Raw genomic sequence first — 16,894 nt, 5'->3', positions numbered from 1 at the left:
TTTAGGAGACTGATATTAGACATTTTGGTGACCGTCTTATTAAGATTTAAACAAAATGACTTACACGGCAGTACATTCTTCAATTTATAATCATTTGTTCAGACATCACGTTATAATAATTTGAAAGAGAAATATACATACACATATATTGAACAACATTATAATTAATATAATATAAATAAGTACCATTCAATATATCATAAATAAGCATTGTCAAACAAGGCATACATAAGTGTACTCTAAATCTAAACTAAAATACAACTGTTTACACTAATGTTAAGCCTAACATTATATGAATTCAAGTCTCCACACTTTTGCGACCACCAAATTTGAATTCCATTCTATGTTTTCCTGTACAACAAATAGGAGAAAACTAGACATAGCATGCAAAAAACTCCAAGCAGCACGTCGATGACCTCGAAGATGCCCTTGTGCTTCTCCCAGTTCTTGATCACTCCTACACGCCCGGTGTTCCTCCCGCCGGTCACCATGACCACGTTGCCGACGTCAAACTGAAGATAACACCAATGGGAACAAATATGACCCCGACGATGAAGAAACAAGATCACCGGAATGTTATAGCAAACCTACAGGCAGAGAAGGATTTCCATTTAATCAGAACACTCATGAACCAGAAGCACAAATTACCAGTCACTTACCCAGGTGACCAATCGGTCTGCTAGTTTGAAGATGTAGTGTACTATAATCCTCCAAGGAAGATAACAATAATCTTTTCTTTATGTCCGTGTAACCCTAAGACACATATTTCTATTAGTTCCAACTACCAATATCTAGAGCAGAGCAAAAACCTGGAAAAGCTAAACGTGAAAGCAACTTACAACTGCCTTCGCAAGTGCTTTGGCAAGCAAGTCAGCTGCAGACAGACTGGAAGAGCTTAGCAACTGCTCTGCTTGCTGCCTGAAGATAGGAATAACACTGCACGACACACATCCACATTCTTAATGACAAATCAATAAACAAAAGAAACATGATTGTCCCAAAATGATGATGGAAATATCTTACCTGTCTGACACACTCGCAATGGCATCTGCAGCTTCACTGCCAGCAGATTGTGCTACATCAGTGGGTTGTGGCGCAGAGATATGCTCAAATTTAACCCCAGACTCCCTTTCTAGTCTGCTGACACTGTGCTTATATCTGGGCTCATAAAGCATGACAGCAACACCAGTATTACCTGAAAATCAAATGATTGCCAAGGTTATTAAATCGAAGAAGAATTCACATACTTCATGCTGCGCTTGCGCTACATCTCCATGCAAGGCACGGGATCCAGGAATCAAACCAGAAAGCTCTGATGCAGAATCCTTCGTCTCAGTGAAGATGATGGTTCGACCTCCACTGAAGCACAGAAAAGTTTAGCGAAGTCATTGGAAATCAAACAGCATACTGAAAAACAACCATCTATGGGGTAGTACATCCTGGCTATAACATCGGATAATGTCTGGAATAACTTGTGCCCTTGCTGCCTTGTTACAAGGAAGAGCAAGGTGCTTAACAGATGCACTGGCCTTCAGTTTCTCATTACCGACAAGATCAACTGTTTTCCTGTCAACTTTCAGAAACCTCATAGAGTGCTACAATAATTCCAAATCAAATTGTCAGCTCACAAAAATAGTCAAAAAATATTTAAAAATATGAAAGTCCTATAAAATGATCTTACCTTATTCACCCAATCTGGCAGAGTGGCACTGAACAGAAGCGTCTGTACTTTGGTAGCATCTTCTACCTTGCCTTTTCATACATTAGAGTGAGTAATTAAATAATCAAACAGAAATCTAATGAATGTTGTTAGATGCTCCATTTAAAAACCATGTTAATTGATCCATTTAAAAAACAGAAAGTGGTTAGTAAATAAAAGTATAAAGATAATAATTGGCTCCTTCATACTAATCTATATTGTCAAAAAAGAAATTTGTATAAGAATGTACGATACATAGAAACTGACAAATGAGCATACCAAGAATGAGCTCGACATCATCAACAAAACCCATGTTTAGCATCTCATCAGCTTCATCAAGGACACGAAATTTCAAGCATTTCAAATTGAGAGTTCCTTTAACAATGAAATCCTGCACAAGTGATGTAGCATACATAAGAAACCGCAGAAATGAGCACATGATGCAATGAGCTGGAGATGCAAAGATAAGACAAACACCTTGACACGACCAGGAGTTCCAACAACAATATCCACACCTCTTCTCAATGCCATTTCTTGAGGACGATAAGGTGATCCCCATACACACAACATGCAGAGAGCCCAAATGTTGCACCATAAAACTCAAAGTCAGCGTGCACCTGAAATTCATTTTATGGATGCACTTATGTCAAAAACTCATGTGCAAAAGAATCCAATTCTTGAATCAGATAAGGGTAAACAAATTACCTGATTGGCTAGCTCTCTTGTTGGTAGCAGAACGAGAACACTTGGGGTCCTGCCATGTTCAGTCCGTCTAGATGCCTTGTTTGCCCCATTAACCAAAGACTCCAATATGAATGTTATAGCTGTTCTGTAACTTAGGAAGATGTACCTTCAGTACAATTCCAGAACCGAACCAAACATCACTGGAAACCTTCAAGCTGTCAAGCTCAACAATGCTAGGTATGGACTTGAAGCGACCAAGGAAGCTCCCAACCTGCCAATATGTGAAGAAACACGATCATCCTAACCGCGTTTGGACCTCACAAGTTAATTTTTGAACCTCTTTTTTAATGAAAATATAAATGCTAGAATCTGACCTTCTTGAACTCAGGACCAAGTTCAATTGAGGGATTTGATGGATTTGTTCTGGCTGAATTACGTGTAACGAAGCCATCAACCAAGGTATATAGATCAGACTGCAAAGCAAAAATAGAAGTTTTCATTTAGACGCATAGAGAGCACATCACATACTCAATTTTATTCAGCATAGCATACAAACCTGTACTAGCTGCAAATCTAATGTCGCCTTAACTGGTAGGAAGCAGGACCTTGGAACGTTGATACCAATGGCATGGTCAAAGAACTGGTCCAATAAAACTTTATTTGTTATATTTATATATATAGTCACATAAAAGCATGGTGATGTACATAGTACTTTGGCTCAAATGCTTCCCTGATAATAATAGGCTCCGTGTTTTTCCAATGCAAGATTGATAAGAATCACTTTTATTCAACTATGTGCAAGAGAGAACCAAAGCAAAAACAAACTACTCACCACAAAGGTTAGTTGGAGGTTATTTGGCTGTGTTTCTCATCGGCCCTCTCAAACGACGTCTCCACCTCGTCGGGCGCCACTATTCGGATCAACACCTAGTCCTATGTACTACATGGTGAAACTTGGAGAAAAAACTAGATGCATATGTGATGTCCATCAAATATATGAAAGTAGGATGATATCATTCTAAATTACCATTATATATCTCATAAATAAGCATTGTCAAATAGCTCATGCATAAGCGTACTCTATATCCAAACTAAAATACTAATTGACAAACTTGGTAATCAATTGTTTGCGCTATCGTTGTTCCTAACTAAATATATATGAAATCAAGTCCCCACACTGGTGCGGCCATTCCATCTTTTCCTGTACAACAAATACAACACACTAATTATTAGCTAGACACATATGAACACCTCACAATGTGGCATATGATGTACAAGGTTATATGAATGTAACATCTTACCTAGGAAGCCATGCTAGATTTAGTTATATGAAGCACCTTCAACCCTGCATGATCCACCAATGTCTATCACTCATTCATGAAGAAGTCGAGCAACCGTTCTCGAACATTTGCTATCTCATCAGGCAATAATGGACAGGTTGCAAAACCAGCACGACCCTTGAAAAACATAAACCATGTAAATAATTATAACGTCATATTGCATAGGTTTGAGTAAAATAGAATTCAGACTGTAAAAACAACCTGAGGATATCGATCACGTTCCAAACTAAGATTATCCGCAAAGGATAACATGTGGTACATCACATATTGTCCGCAAAGCATACTGCCAGGTGGTTGTATGTGTGCCTAAAACATGTGATTCATAAGGAACATATCCAGCGGGAATGTCTAATTATGTCTTGCTAATAATTTCAGGTTAAGGACATGATTACCTGAAAATGTTTCCATATAACTGTGCGACCAAAATTCTTGTTATGGCGACCTTTTTTGTCGACATAAGCACCAAAAGCCCTACAATAATGGTGACTAAAGGTGTAAGTAACAATTGAAATTTAGAGCAAAATAGAATTATGATAAAGGTAATACCCACTCATCGAATAGCTTCTTAATACTATAGCAGCTAGGGGATTGGTAACCTTTGGAGTCAATATTGTACACTGTATTCCATTTTGGGAAAATAACTAACAAGGCCCAATGGTAACTGAAATGAGGAAGATAGAACATTAAGATACAGATTAAAAAACTATAGAGTGTTATTAGTGCTAGGCCATACCCTTCCTAGCAAACAACAAATATGCACTCCTTGTCCTGCTGAGCAAGCAATGCTTTCACAATGTATGCTTCGACTTCATCAGCCTCTTCATTGATTCTCTTTAAAATGATCATCTCTGGATCTAAAAAGCCAACTATGCCTCTGTATTTGTCTATCTTCCTCATGCATCTATTAAAAGAATAGTTAGATAAAGAACAAAAAGTAGACACTTATAGGAAATGGTGGATCTCACTCACAGCATCCAACTCCGATGTAAGGATATGTCAAGGGCAAGATCATTGTAGATGTGAAATACATCACTGAATTCTACTGCATAGACCCCGGAATTTTCAAGAAAATCATGTTCTTCGTATCGTACCATGAAGTGTGTGGCACTTTGCCTTCGAGATATTGGTGTGGTCATAGCAAAATACCATTTGTGGAAACATTGGCTCTGTTTACCCATCCTCTTAAGCAATGCACTAGATACTAAAGGCTGCCCTAGCACAAATTGTTTATTATTTGGAACTGGTGGTGGAGATCGTTGATGAAAGGGGGGAGTCCAAAGGGGATCAAGACCATCATCTTCTATGTTTTTCTGTTGTGAATTTTTTTGCTCCTTCTCTTTGCTTTTGTTATGTTTTTTATGCTTATGTTTCCTCTTCTTGCTGACATTAGAGGCACTATGTGTGACTTCTATATTCTCGGTACCCATTGTTGGTGTTGGCATTTTATCCTTTTCAGGTGTGTGATGGAGTACCTGAGGCGATGTGTGTGGGACTAGTTGAGGCTTTGCATGAACTATTGTTTCCTATGTAAAAGTCAGAAACAAGTACATGACATTAACCAAGTTGTGAATAACAATAATAACTTCATCAGATTGAAGTTAGTAAAGTGTACCTCTGCTAGTTGTATGCCTGACTTAGGCCATAACACAAATGATTTTTTGGCTTCGCCAAGAGTGAACATATCACCACCAGCGATAGGTATAGGGAGTGGAAATTCCCAGAAGTTGTCAAACACAAAATCAACTTGCACTTTTGTGTGGTCATCTCGCCGCTCAATCCCATGGACGATTACAACATCCTTTGGAGGGTAAGCCTGCCCTCTAGCGACCACAACAGATTGCGGACCTATCTGCACCACCAACTTGCATTTCATCACCTCCTGAAATGTTAAACATGGGAAGAATTAAGGGAAAATGCAGAATATTAGTGGCACATTGATTTTGTTATCTGATAAGTCATATGTGCTGGCCAATCGGTGCCACCTCATCCATGTAGGCCACACAGAAATCAATGACACTCTCAATTACATAACTTTCTGCAATAGAACTCTCCGGGCGTGCCTTATTCCGAACAAAGCGTTTTAAGATTCCCATGAACCTTTCAATCGGATACATGTAATGTAAGAAATGCGACCCACAAATCTTAGCCTCTTCAACTAGATGCACAGTCAAATGTACCATGATGTCGAAGAATGAAGGTGGGAAGTACATCTCAAGTTGGCATAAAGTTTGAACCAATTCCCTTTGTAAGTTGTCAAGGGCTTCAATATCTAGCACCTTTGAATTTATTTCATTAAAGAAATAGCATAATCTAACGACAATATCTCGTATTTTGATATTCTTGAAAGACCCACGGAGGACCACAGGGAGGATCTGTGTCATTAAAACATGGCATTCATGAGTTTTCATACCTGACAATTTTAGGTCTTTCTTTGACACGAGCCTTCTAATATTTGCTGAATAAGCAGATGGAACTTTCACATCATGTAACAGATGAAAAACTTTAATTTTTTCCTCCTTGGTCAGAGTATACCATTCCTGGGGTTTTTCAATGTTCAGCTCATCAAGGTCACACTGGCCGTTGGTGTTGTCCTTAGTTTTCCCTTTTATGTTAAAAATTGTACCAATCAAAGCTTCACACACATTCTTCTCAATATGCATAAGATCAAGACAATGACACACACTTAGATCGCGCCAATAAGGTAACCTCCAAAATATGGATTTTTTCTTCCACATTCCAGACAATGCTAAATTGTGTTTCCCAAACTTATTTTCAATGTCCTTCACACTCTCATAAACCACATGTCCAGACCTGCGTGATGGAGCCCTTTCATTTTCAATACTCCCATCAAATGCATCAACATTCTTTCGATATGGATGATTTCTGCGTGTCCACCTACGATGTCCCAGGTATACAATTTTTCTACTGTTTTTTAGACAACGACTATTTGTATTCTCTTGACAAATATAGCACGCTTTGTATCCCTGAGTGGATAATCCTGCAATGTTTCCAAGGCCTTTATAGTCATAGATGGTACAAAAAGCAAGGCCCTCAAGTTAAAATATTCTTTCTTACAAGCATCCCAAACTTCAACACCAGTTTCCCATAGCTTCAACAGGTCTTGTACCAACGGCTCAAGATACACATCAATATCATTGCCCGGTTGTTTTGGTCCAGGGATCAATACTGACAACATGATGTACTTCCGTTTAATACATAACCAAGGTGGCAGGTTATATATGCTTAATAATACTGGCCATCTGCTATGGGTAGTGGTCATATTGCCAAATGGATTCATACCATCGGTGCTGAGAGCGAATCGGATATTCCGTGATTCTTTTGCAAATATTTCATACTTACTATCAATTTCTCTCCATTGTGAAGCATCTGGAGGGTGCCTCAACTTTCCATCCTTCTTACGTTCTTCAACATGCCAACACAAAAGTTTTGCACTTGCTGGATTAGCAAAAAGTCTTTCTAATCAAGGTATCACAGGGAAGTACCAGAAAACCTTTGCATGAATCTTTTTCTTCTCATTGGAGCCCAATTCCTCTAGGCTATCAATCTTCTTGTAGCGTGATATGTCACATGTTGGACATGATATGTTGTTCTTATGCTTTCCCCAATATATAATGCAATCATTGGGGCAAACATGTATTTTTTCATACTTCAACTCAATAGGACACAAAATCTTCTTTGCTTTAGTTGTGCTTCGTGGCACCATATTCCCTTTCGGAAGCTTGTCTGCTAAAAAATTTAACAAATCTGTAAAGCTCTTATCACTCCATCCACTAGCCACCTTGAATCGTAGAAGTTTCGTAGTAAAACTCAGTCGATTATCACTGCTTCCCGGATATAATGGTGTCTCACGCTCTCGAACTAGTATCTCACGTACTTGTGATGCTTGAGCCTCACTCAAATTACGAGTTACAGTAACATCATGTATCATGTATTCCAGATGATCGACAGGCACATCAACAATCGTCGCGTCCGCAAAATGACTTTTTGTATCTTGGATATGCACATAATGGTCATTCGCCTCATTAGTATCCATAGGACCGCCATTAGTATCTAAAGGACCCTCAGTGTTTCCATTGTTATCACCAATAGAACACTCGCCATGATTTGTCCAGCATGTGTACCCATATGTAAAACCACGCATTATCAAGTGTCCGAGGATTACACGTGAGTCGATAATTGGATCAAAGTTTCTACAGTCCACACAAGGACATAAGATAGTTGTTGCCTTATTATCTAATCGATGTTTTTCAGCCACCTTTAGGAACCCTTGCACATGACGGAAATAATTGATATCAGACCGATCAATTCCATACATCCATTGCTCTCTGTTCATATCTGAAAAAATAATTAAAGTTTCATATTACATTGCCTCATAAACTAGACGCAAACAACACGAGATGATATAGGGGAAAAACTAGGTAATTTGTTAGGTTTTCATCTGTTATAAAGTTATTTTAATAACTAACAAATAAACAATTAATTAAATAATTAAAACATTTGTCATAATTAAAAATATTAATGTTACTATGCAGGCAAAATTCATACGATCCTAACATAATTTGAAGGAATTAAAACAAATATTTTATGTAAAAATATCACATATTTAATAAATTAGTAGGGCTACATGAAATATTTTAACTGTACCTAAGTTACCCTAAAAGATGAATAAATGAGAAGAAATTACTCGACAGAGCTGGGGAAAAACTCAAATTTCGACGACGAGTTAAATAGTTGTAGGATGAATTTTTCAAAGGAAAGTTATACATGTATTTATAGGAATGTTCTGGCCCACCAGAGTCCGACCAATAAGTCTAGTTCCGTTCTGGCCGCCGAGCAGACCGTGGGCTGGACGCTCGGACTCCGCGTGGGCCAACGGACGGACTCCACGTGGGCACCTGCAAAAAAACTCAGTAAATTGAAGGCGATTCGAAGAATCAAACTCAAGATCTTACCAAGAGCAGTCTAAGTCTTTAACCACTACAATACAAGGCCAGTTTTGATATATCATTAAGAAATATTGTATATATGTGCAAAACACATAGAAAGTGAAATATCCATGACATTAACCACTTCTTATTAGGTTCCTTATACCGTACAAATAGACGATATTATAAATATGAATATATTGTTAATGAGAAAATAAAAAATATCCATATTTCAAACATATAGTTTTATTTGGAGTCACTTTAAGCAAAATTTACTATTTACTATGTTTTTTCACAATATGTCTTATCAGAAATATCATAAGAAAACGGTATTATGTTTACAAGTTTCTAGTATACTCACTAACATCTAAGGCAGTTTGAATAGTCTAGATGAATCTAATAATATCTTTATTTGAGATGGTTTCATACATAGAAGTGTCTAATATACTAACCAAAATATAAGACAATTCTTGTAAACTTAATGCCTCAAAAGCTATATTTATTTGAGACGGTTTTCAAAATCAAACTGTATTAAATCAATATAAGACATTTCCTCCCATATATATGTCTCAAAAACCTTCTTCAGTTAAGACGGATATCCAACAAACCGTCTTACCTTACTCAGCACCATATGATAAAAGACGCTTCTATAAAATGCACTGATATTTGTCTTAAGATGTATGTCTTAAATAAGCATATTTCTAGTAGTGTACCACCGAAATATAAGGCGAAGCGCGAAAAGTCAACACAGATACCGCCGAAATAGAAGGCGAAGAAGTTCAAAAGACGTTCCTTAGGGAATGCAGAACTTACACCGAAAAATAAACAGTGCAGTCGAAAAGTAAACGACAAAGAGATTTCAGTCATTCCTTAGGGAATGAAGGTTGTGGATGAGGCTTCGGATGTGTGTGTTTGGGCATTCATTTGCATGATACATTAGCATCATTCTTTGCATCATATCATCGCATCATACATCATAGCATCACATCAAACATCATATCACATCAATGACACCAATTGAAAACAAGGCCGATCTTCAGACAATGCTTTACAAAAAATGAAAAGATGCCAATGCACAAAGTAAGCTGAGAATCACAGCTTCATCAGTTCTGATGCGGAAAAAGCTCTTCTTTACGAAGCATTGATGTTTTACAAAGTATGGATGATTTTTACGAAGCATAAAAGCTCTTCTTTACGAAGCATGAAAAGAAGGGAATGTGTTTTTCGCCATAGGCTCAAAAACGGTATGTACAAAAAGTTTCATACATCGCAAAGAACTGAATTACAAACCACTCATATATTACATTCAAATCTATAAGCACTGAGTATTACAAATATAGTTCAGCAAATGTTACATCAACATTCTAGAAAATGTTTTTACAATAGCTACTCTTCCTTCAGAATTTTTTCTGCAGCTTCGGTTAGCAGCTTGGTAACAACTTCATCTACAATAGCTTCGACCATATTAATAATTTCTATTGTTTTCTTTGTCTCTGGGTCGGCCAGTGGATCGAATGGCTCTGGGGGAGGAGATAGTTCAGCTGCGGTAGATGACATAAATTAGTTTGAATTCACAAAAATAAACAACAAAGTTAAAAGCCATTAAGTAATACATATCCGTCTTTCGAGTTCTGCAGCTTTTTCAGCCGCTTTTATTGCTTCTCGAGAGTCATGAATATCTTTTTCGCTCTTCTTCATTATTTCATGGGCCATCCCTCGGCCGCCATTTTCCCAGATATCAGTGAAAAAATTTCCGCCTATTGAGCTTGCTTTGGCCGAGGGTCCTTCGTATCATCGATGGAGAAGGCACCTTCGGCCTGGGCCAAGGTTTTAACATGTTCGCAACATGCCTTCTCCAGAATGGCTGCAACTCCCCTCGCACCAGAGAATGCACAGACGTCCCCGCGGTCACTCAAAATCTCTTCAAAAGCTTCGGCTTCACCGCTGATCCACTCGATTATGCCCTCAGGGTCGCCCCGTATGAAGTTGTCTTCGCTTGAGTACGCGCCCACGTTGGCGAAGCTAGTCTTTATCTTTTTTATGCATTCTACAGATTTTTCAAAGCATCTTTCTTTTGATGCGCGGAGTTCTGCAACTGTTTTTTCAAAATAATTTTTCCAGTACTCACTGGCATCTCGATCAGCTTCGGCAACAGCGCCTTTTAACTTGGCCTCGGCTAACTGTTTCCGAAGGTCTTCAATTTCACTTTTCTGGGCCTCAGCTTGGGCTTTGGAACTAGCCTCGTCTTCTTTTATTTTGTTCACCAATGAAATTAATATTTTATCTTTTTCAAGGCCTTCGTTCCTTAGTTCAATTACTTCCGAACGAAGGTTGTTCAGGGCTATTGTGCATCCTTCGTCTTCGATATTTTTCTGTGCCCTGAGGGCATTGCTAAGGATCAAGCCCTGCAAAAGGAGCATAGTATTAAGTATAAACAAATGAAAAAAATTTGTTTTTTAAGTACAAAAATTGATTCACACCTTTATACTATTATATGCCAAACTGTCGGCCAATTCATCCTTTGATAGCACTGAAAGCCCATCTTCTAATGTTGGGAATCCGAAGCTTCTGCTCATCTCCCGATAGACAGATATCTCTTTGCTGTCCTGGAGACAGTACAAAAAATCATCTTCCCCGCTGCCGTTGAACACTAATGCCCCCTTCGAATATTTCAGTTTCTAGGCATAGTGTTGAGCTTCTCGCTTTTCTTCTTTAGAGAGTCTTTTTCCCGAAGCATGACGAATGATATATTCAATATTTTCCTTTAAAACTTCGGGAGTAGGAGTGACAGTTTTCTCAGGCAAACTCTGCTCTGTAGCCTCTTCCTCTGCTGCCTTTTCTTCAATTTCCGAAGGTTGTTTATCAGCAGGCTTCGAAGGCCCAGCTTCTGCACTAGCTTGGCTCACTGCACCTTCAACTTCGGCCGATCTTGTTTCGGTTTCGATTTGTATTTTCGAAGCCTCGGCAATTTTCCCTGAAGGAATAGAACTTGAAGCCTTTACTGACTCCAGCACATCTAGTACACTTGCCATCCTTTTTCTTTTAGGAGTCGCCACAAGATCTTTTTGTATCTTCGGCACTGTTATTTCCGCCGAAGGGCTTAAAACTTCTAACATTTTTGTTCCTTCAGTCTTCGGCTTTTTGGCCTTATCCAGTCTTTGCCTCAGCTTGCTTGGCTGAGGGTGCTTTCGGCATTGCAGCCGACTCTTCAATTTTCTGCGAGGGAGGAGCAGGTCCTTTCGCTGAAGAAGTTTTCCCGCTAAACTCGGGCACTGTGGCCGGTTCAATATAGCGGGGCCGGTGGGTGAGGACTTTCAACTTTTTACTCTTCAGCGAAGGCTCGCTTGGAGCAGCCGAAGCGGCAACCTTTCTAGAGGTCGCACCCTTTCTCTTCTGCCCCCGTGGCGGGTAGCGATAGTCAGGGTACATAAATCCAATAGCATCAAAAACCCTGTTTAATCTTTTCTTCTTTCGGCTCCCGAAGGCTGCAGATAGTGCATTATCTTCGGACTTGGAATATGCTCCAAGTAACTCATCGCTAGTATTTTTGACACACTTCAGCCAGTCATCATCTGGTTCAACAAACTGGTCTCCAAACCTGAAGGTGTATTTCAATCAAACCAGGCCGCCTTCGCTAGGGTTAGTAATGGTTTCTTTCGGCATTTCCCAGCTGTCTATCAATGGCCATATCCTGTAGGCTACATGTTCCTGAACTAAGTCTCTTGTTCCAATAAAAGAGCAAACTGTGCTTGAAAGTCGCCTAGAGGGGGGTGGATAGGCGAAACCTGAAAATTAAAACTTTACCCCCCAACTAGATCCCTTGATTAGTGGTTAGAACAAGATATACAATTATCGGAGTATAAAAACTAAGTCCTTTGCTTGTAAAAGTGTATTGTTTAAATAATGCGGAATTGATAAGTCAATACTACTAATAAGTCTATGATGATAAAACAAGAGGGCTTAGATAAAAAGAGTAATAATCCAAGTTCTTTCTTGCAAGGTGTCACTTCACTAAATGAGAATTTAACTTAAAGCAACACCAAATAATGTTAGCAAAGAATAGTGCAAGAAAAACTTAGAAAGGGAAGGAACAAAACAAATCACAAGCAATAAGCACACGAGACATGGGTGATTTGTTTTACCGAGGTTCGGCCCTCGAAGGCCTAGTCCCCATTGAGGAGTCCACTAAGGACGGGTCTCTTTCAACCCTTTCCCTCTCTCCACCGATCACACAAGACCGACGAGCTCTTCTTCTTCTCAAGGATCACTTAAGACCCCGCAAGGACCACCACACTCTTTGGTGTCTCTTGCTAGCTTTACAAGCCTCCAAAACTTTGGAGGAAGTTCAATGGGAGTCAAAACTCCACGCGCAAATGAACACAAAGATGCAGCACACACTATCTCTCAATGAATCTCACAAGGCACTAGTGCTAAACTCAAATGAGTATCTCTCTTTTGCTTGCTCTCTCTTTTGTGGCACTTGTGTTGGTTGTAGTGGTCTAAATCTTGTGTATAGGATGGATCAATGAATATATGTGGTTGGGAGGGCTTGAGTATGTCAACTAGATGACTTGGAATGTTGCTTGGGCTCCCCCACATTGAAGTGGACGGTTGGGGTGGTATTTATAGCCATCAACCAAATTGTAGCCGTTGGAGAAGGCTGCTGGCGATGGGCGCACCGGACAGTCCGGTGAGCCACCGGACAGTGTCCGGTGCGCCGCCACGTCACCCTGTCGTTAGGGCTTGGAGCTGGTCGACCGTTGGAGGCTTTGTCCTCATGTGGCACCGGACAGTCCGGTGTCACACCAGACAGTCTGGTGCCCCTCTGACCATCTGCTCTAACATCTGAATTGCACTGTTAACTTTGCAGAGTCGACCATTGCGCGCAGATAGCCGTTGCTCCGCTGGTGCACCGGACAGTCCTGTGGTGCACCGGACACTGTCCGGTGGCACACCAGACAGTCCGGTGAATTATAGCGGAGCTGCGCCTGGGAAACCCGAAGGTGAAGAGTTCGAGCCGATTCACCCTGGTGCACCAGACACTGTCCGGTGGCACACCGTACAGTCCGGTGCGCCAGACCAGGGCAGCCTTCGGTTTCCTTTTTGCTCCTTTCTTTTGAGACCTAACTTGTTCTTTTGATTGGTTTGTGTTGAACCTTTTGCACCTGTAGAATGTATGATCTAGAACAAACTAGTTAGTCCAATTATTTGTGTTGGACAATTCAACCACCAAAATCAATTAGGAAAAGGTTTGACCCTATTTCCCTTTCAATCTCCCCCTTTTTGGTGATTGATGCCAACACAAACCAAATCAAATATATAAGTGTATAATTGAACTAGTTTGCATAAGATATGTGCAAAGGTCGCTTGGAATTAAACCAATCTATATAAGATATGCATGTATGCTTTCTTCATATTTAATGTTTTGGACCATGCTTGCACCACATGTTTTGTTTTTGCAAATTATTTTGTAAATTCTTTTCAAAGTCTTTTGCAAAATAGTCAAATGTATATGATTAAGATTTTGAGAAGTATTTTCAAGATTTGAAATTTTCTCCCCCTGTTTCAAATACTTTTCCTTTGACTAAACAAAACTCCCCCTTGATAAAATCCTCCTCTTAGTGTTCAAGAGGGTTTTTTGGATATTAATTTGAAAAGGGGTTATATCAATTTGAAATTCTATCAAAAATAAGATACCAGTTGGAAAATCATCATGGAAAATCACCAATTGAAAAATCTTTTCTTAACTCACATTTGAAAGACTATATTTTTGAAATTGGTGGTGGTGTCCTTTTGCTTTGGGCTAATACTTTCTCCCCCTTTGGCATGAATCGCCAAAAACGGATACTTGAGTGAAATATAAGCCCCCCTTACTTTCTCTCCCCCTTTGGCAAACAATATATGAGTGAAGAAATACCAAATTGGAGGGTTGGCGGAATACCGGCAAGGAAAGATAATACCAATGGAGTTGAGTGGAAGCGATGTCTTTGCCGAATACTCCATTTCCCTTTCAATCTAAGACTTAATACATGAGATGCTCATGAAAACATATTAGTCTTAGCCTTGGCACAATAGAGATAAGAAATATGCAAATGTACCAAAGGAAAGAGACATGATTAAAAGGATATGTCGATTAAGCTTGAATAATTCTATATAATATAGATTGCTCTCCCTAAATATGTGCTTTGAGAGGAATACAAATTTTTTGTCTTAAATGCCAAGTGCACATAATTAGGTTAATGAGATTATATCTATATCATAGAGAATGTGAAGTGCATTGTGTCATAGAATAAGTGTGATGATCATGATAGTTTATGCACTTATGAAAGCATGTTAGAAACATCTTAAGCATTTACCCTTAAGGATTTCAAAGAGACTTAAGGACCATCCACCTTTGGAACAAAGGCAGCTTATCCTCGTTACAAGGTTAAGCTTTAAGCTCTTTGACAATAAAATCACTTCACCCAGTTTTAACAAAGATGCAAGGATGAATGTTTGAGAAGTTAAACTAGGTATGAAGCAGGGCTATTGCATGAACATGCTTTCTCTTCCTTTTATACACGATATGCAAAGAAAGTATGAAAAAGGAAGATTGAGGTACAAGTTAAAATGAAAGGAAGTTGTTTTACCCTTTTGTATCTTCACATAGAGACGCTCTCTTCATTGTGCTTTGTCCTTAGTCTTAGTCGCTTAAGACCTATACTCAAGACAATATATGGAAATATTTTGCACAAGAGAGAGTTCTACAACTAGTGGTCATTTTCTAAGTCATTGAAAGCATATATCAAATGGATCACAAATTGCATAAATGTATCATGGATTCTCCCTTTTAACTTAGTGCATATCAAGAGAGATATCGATTGAAATTACATGAGGCACTAAGAAGCATAAGTGTTAATTGAAGTTATTCAATGATCAAACACACAACAGATGCAATCAAAAGAAAAACATAGACATTAGATCATTAAACAAGCTTAAAGTGGGAGAATCCAGTAAATATGCTACTTTAATAATGAAAGCTACAATCCTTGATAAAGGTGACATTATTTTACCAAGTTGGATTGAAATGTAGTAGCATGCCTTATGAGAAACTTGTTCTCATATAAGAGACTATATGATATTACTAAGATAAAGTGCTAGTCTCAATATAATCAAGATTTAGAAATATGCTCCCCCTAAAGATATGCATCAAGTTTTGAAAGAATTGGACTTAATTTTTTTTAAAGACAAAATAGAGAGAAGCATTATTCATCTTGATCAAGGCATGTATGATTTGCAATAAATAACTTATGCCTAGTTATTCTCACAATGAAAAGATTTTAGAATGCTTACAACCACACCATTGATTGTTTTGAGGATCTCATTATCCAAGTAGGTGTTGTTGCTCTTGATGTCCCCCTTTTCATTTGAGTGTCCTCCCTTTATTGTTGACTCTTTTCCTTCCAAACTTATTGAAAATACTTAAGAGATATATTAATAGCACAAGGGAGTATATGATGAAGGATGATTCTTTTAGATAAAAATAATTCATCGTCCATAAGTCACACAGACATGAAGTAAAATCCTTAACATTAGTGCACATTATTAAAAAGGAGGAATAAACATTTTTAAATATCTTGATCAAACATAGGAATTTTACTTTTTCATATTGAATTTATTATCATGATTTAAGAGCATATCAATATGAGAACAAAGATAGCAAAGGCATGAATTAGATTCTAATGGACAAGTGCATTTTTTAAGAGAATGAGATTGAATGCATATCTGGATGACTTAAGTCCAATAAAGAATCTATTCTTCTCAGGTAGAATTTAGAGTAAATAACCATTGATGGGAACTATATTTGATTAAGAAGAAGAGTTCCCATACCTTTGCTTTTACCTTTCTTCCTTTGGGTGAAGAGTAACCCTTGAGGCTTGCGGCTTGCACTTATTCTCTTGTAGATTTTCGTAAGTAAGCTCAAGAGATATGTTATTAGTAACACAAGCGCTAGTTTCCCTTTGTGTAATCATTTGATAAGGAGTGAAAAATAGATTACTAAAGCATGGAAACTTCATAGCATGAACTAGATTATCCTATAGATGATGTTATGCTTAATTTTAACTCATAAAACAAGCATAAATAATCCCTTAAGATTATAGGAATAAATCTAATTCATAACATGGAGAGCGATAAATGTAGAAGAATCATATCCAACTTAAGCAAGAGGTAAAACAACATAAATC

At 38.4% G+C, this 16,894-nt stretch overlaps 1 long non-coding RNA gene and 2 pseudogenes across 3 annotated transcripts; all 3 read right to left on the bottom strand.

Annotated features, from left to right (window-relative positions):
* Positions 1 to 312: 312 nt before the first annotated feature.
* On the bottom strand, positions 313 to 2,298 carry LOC103655122 (DEAD-box ATP-dependent RNA helicase pseudogene; annotated as a pseudogene). The gene is made up of 9 exons (NR_163443.1): positions 2,177 to 2,298; positions 1,979 to 2,090; positions 1,682 to 1,752; positions 1,441 to 1,595; positions 1,304 to 1,359; positions 1,024 to 1,195; positions 840 to 936; positions 660 to 753; positions 313 to 587 (listed from the first exon to the last, which is right to left on the bottom strand). The product of NR_163443.1 is annotated as a DEAD-box ATP-dependent RNA helicase pseudogene (transcript).
* Positions 2,299 to 2,554: 256 nt separating this feature from the next.
* On the bottom strand, positions 2,555 to 3,165 carry LOC103652868 (UTP--glucose-1-phosphate uridylyltransferase pseudogene; annotated as a pseudogene). Its single transcript, XR_565120.3, has 3 exons — positions 2,940 to 3,165; positions 2,758 to 2,856; positions 2,555 to 2,654 (listed from the first exon to the last, which is right to left on the bottom strand). The product of XR_565120.3 is annotated as a UTP--glucose-1-phosphate uridylyltransferase pseudogene (transcript).
* Positions 3,166 to 3,940: 775 nt separating this feature from the next.
* LOC103652866 (uncharacterized) lies at positions 3,941 to 4,379 on the bottom strand. Its single transcript, XR_565119.2, has 3 exons — positions 4,274 to 4,379; positions 4,116 to 4,194; positions 3,941 to 4,029 (listed from the first exon to the last, which is right to left on the bottom strand). It is a non-coding gene; the product is annotated as an uncharacterized lncRNA (long non-coding RNA).
* Between the last annotated feature and the right edge of the window lie 12,515 nt (positions 4,380 to 16,894).

Source organism: Zea mays, chromosome 4 (genome assembly GCF_902167145.1).
Source record: "Zea mays cultivar B73 chromosome 4, Zm-B73-REFERENCE-NAM-5.0, whole genome shotgun sequence".
NCBI lineage: Eukaryota > Viridiplantae > Streptophyta > Magnoliopsida > Poales > Poaceae > Zea > Zea mays.
The sequence above is the reverse complement of the archived record's forward strand: the minus strand, read 5'-3'. Positions and strand labels throughout refer to the sequence as shown.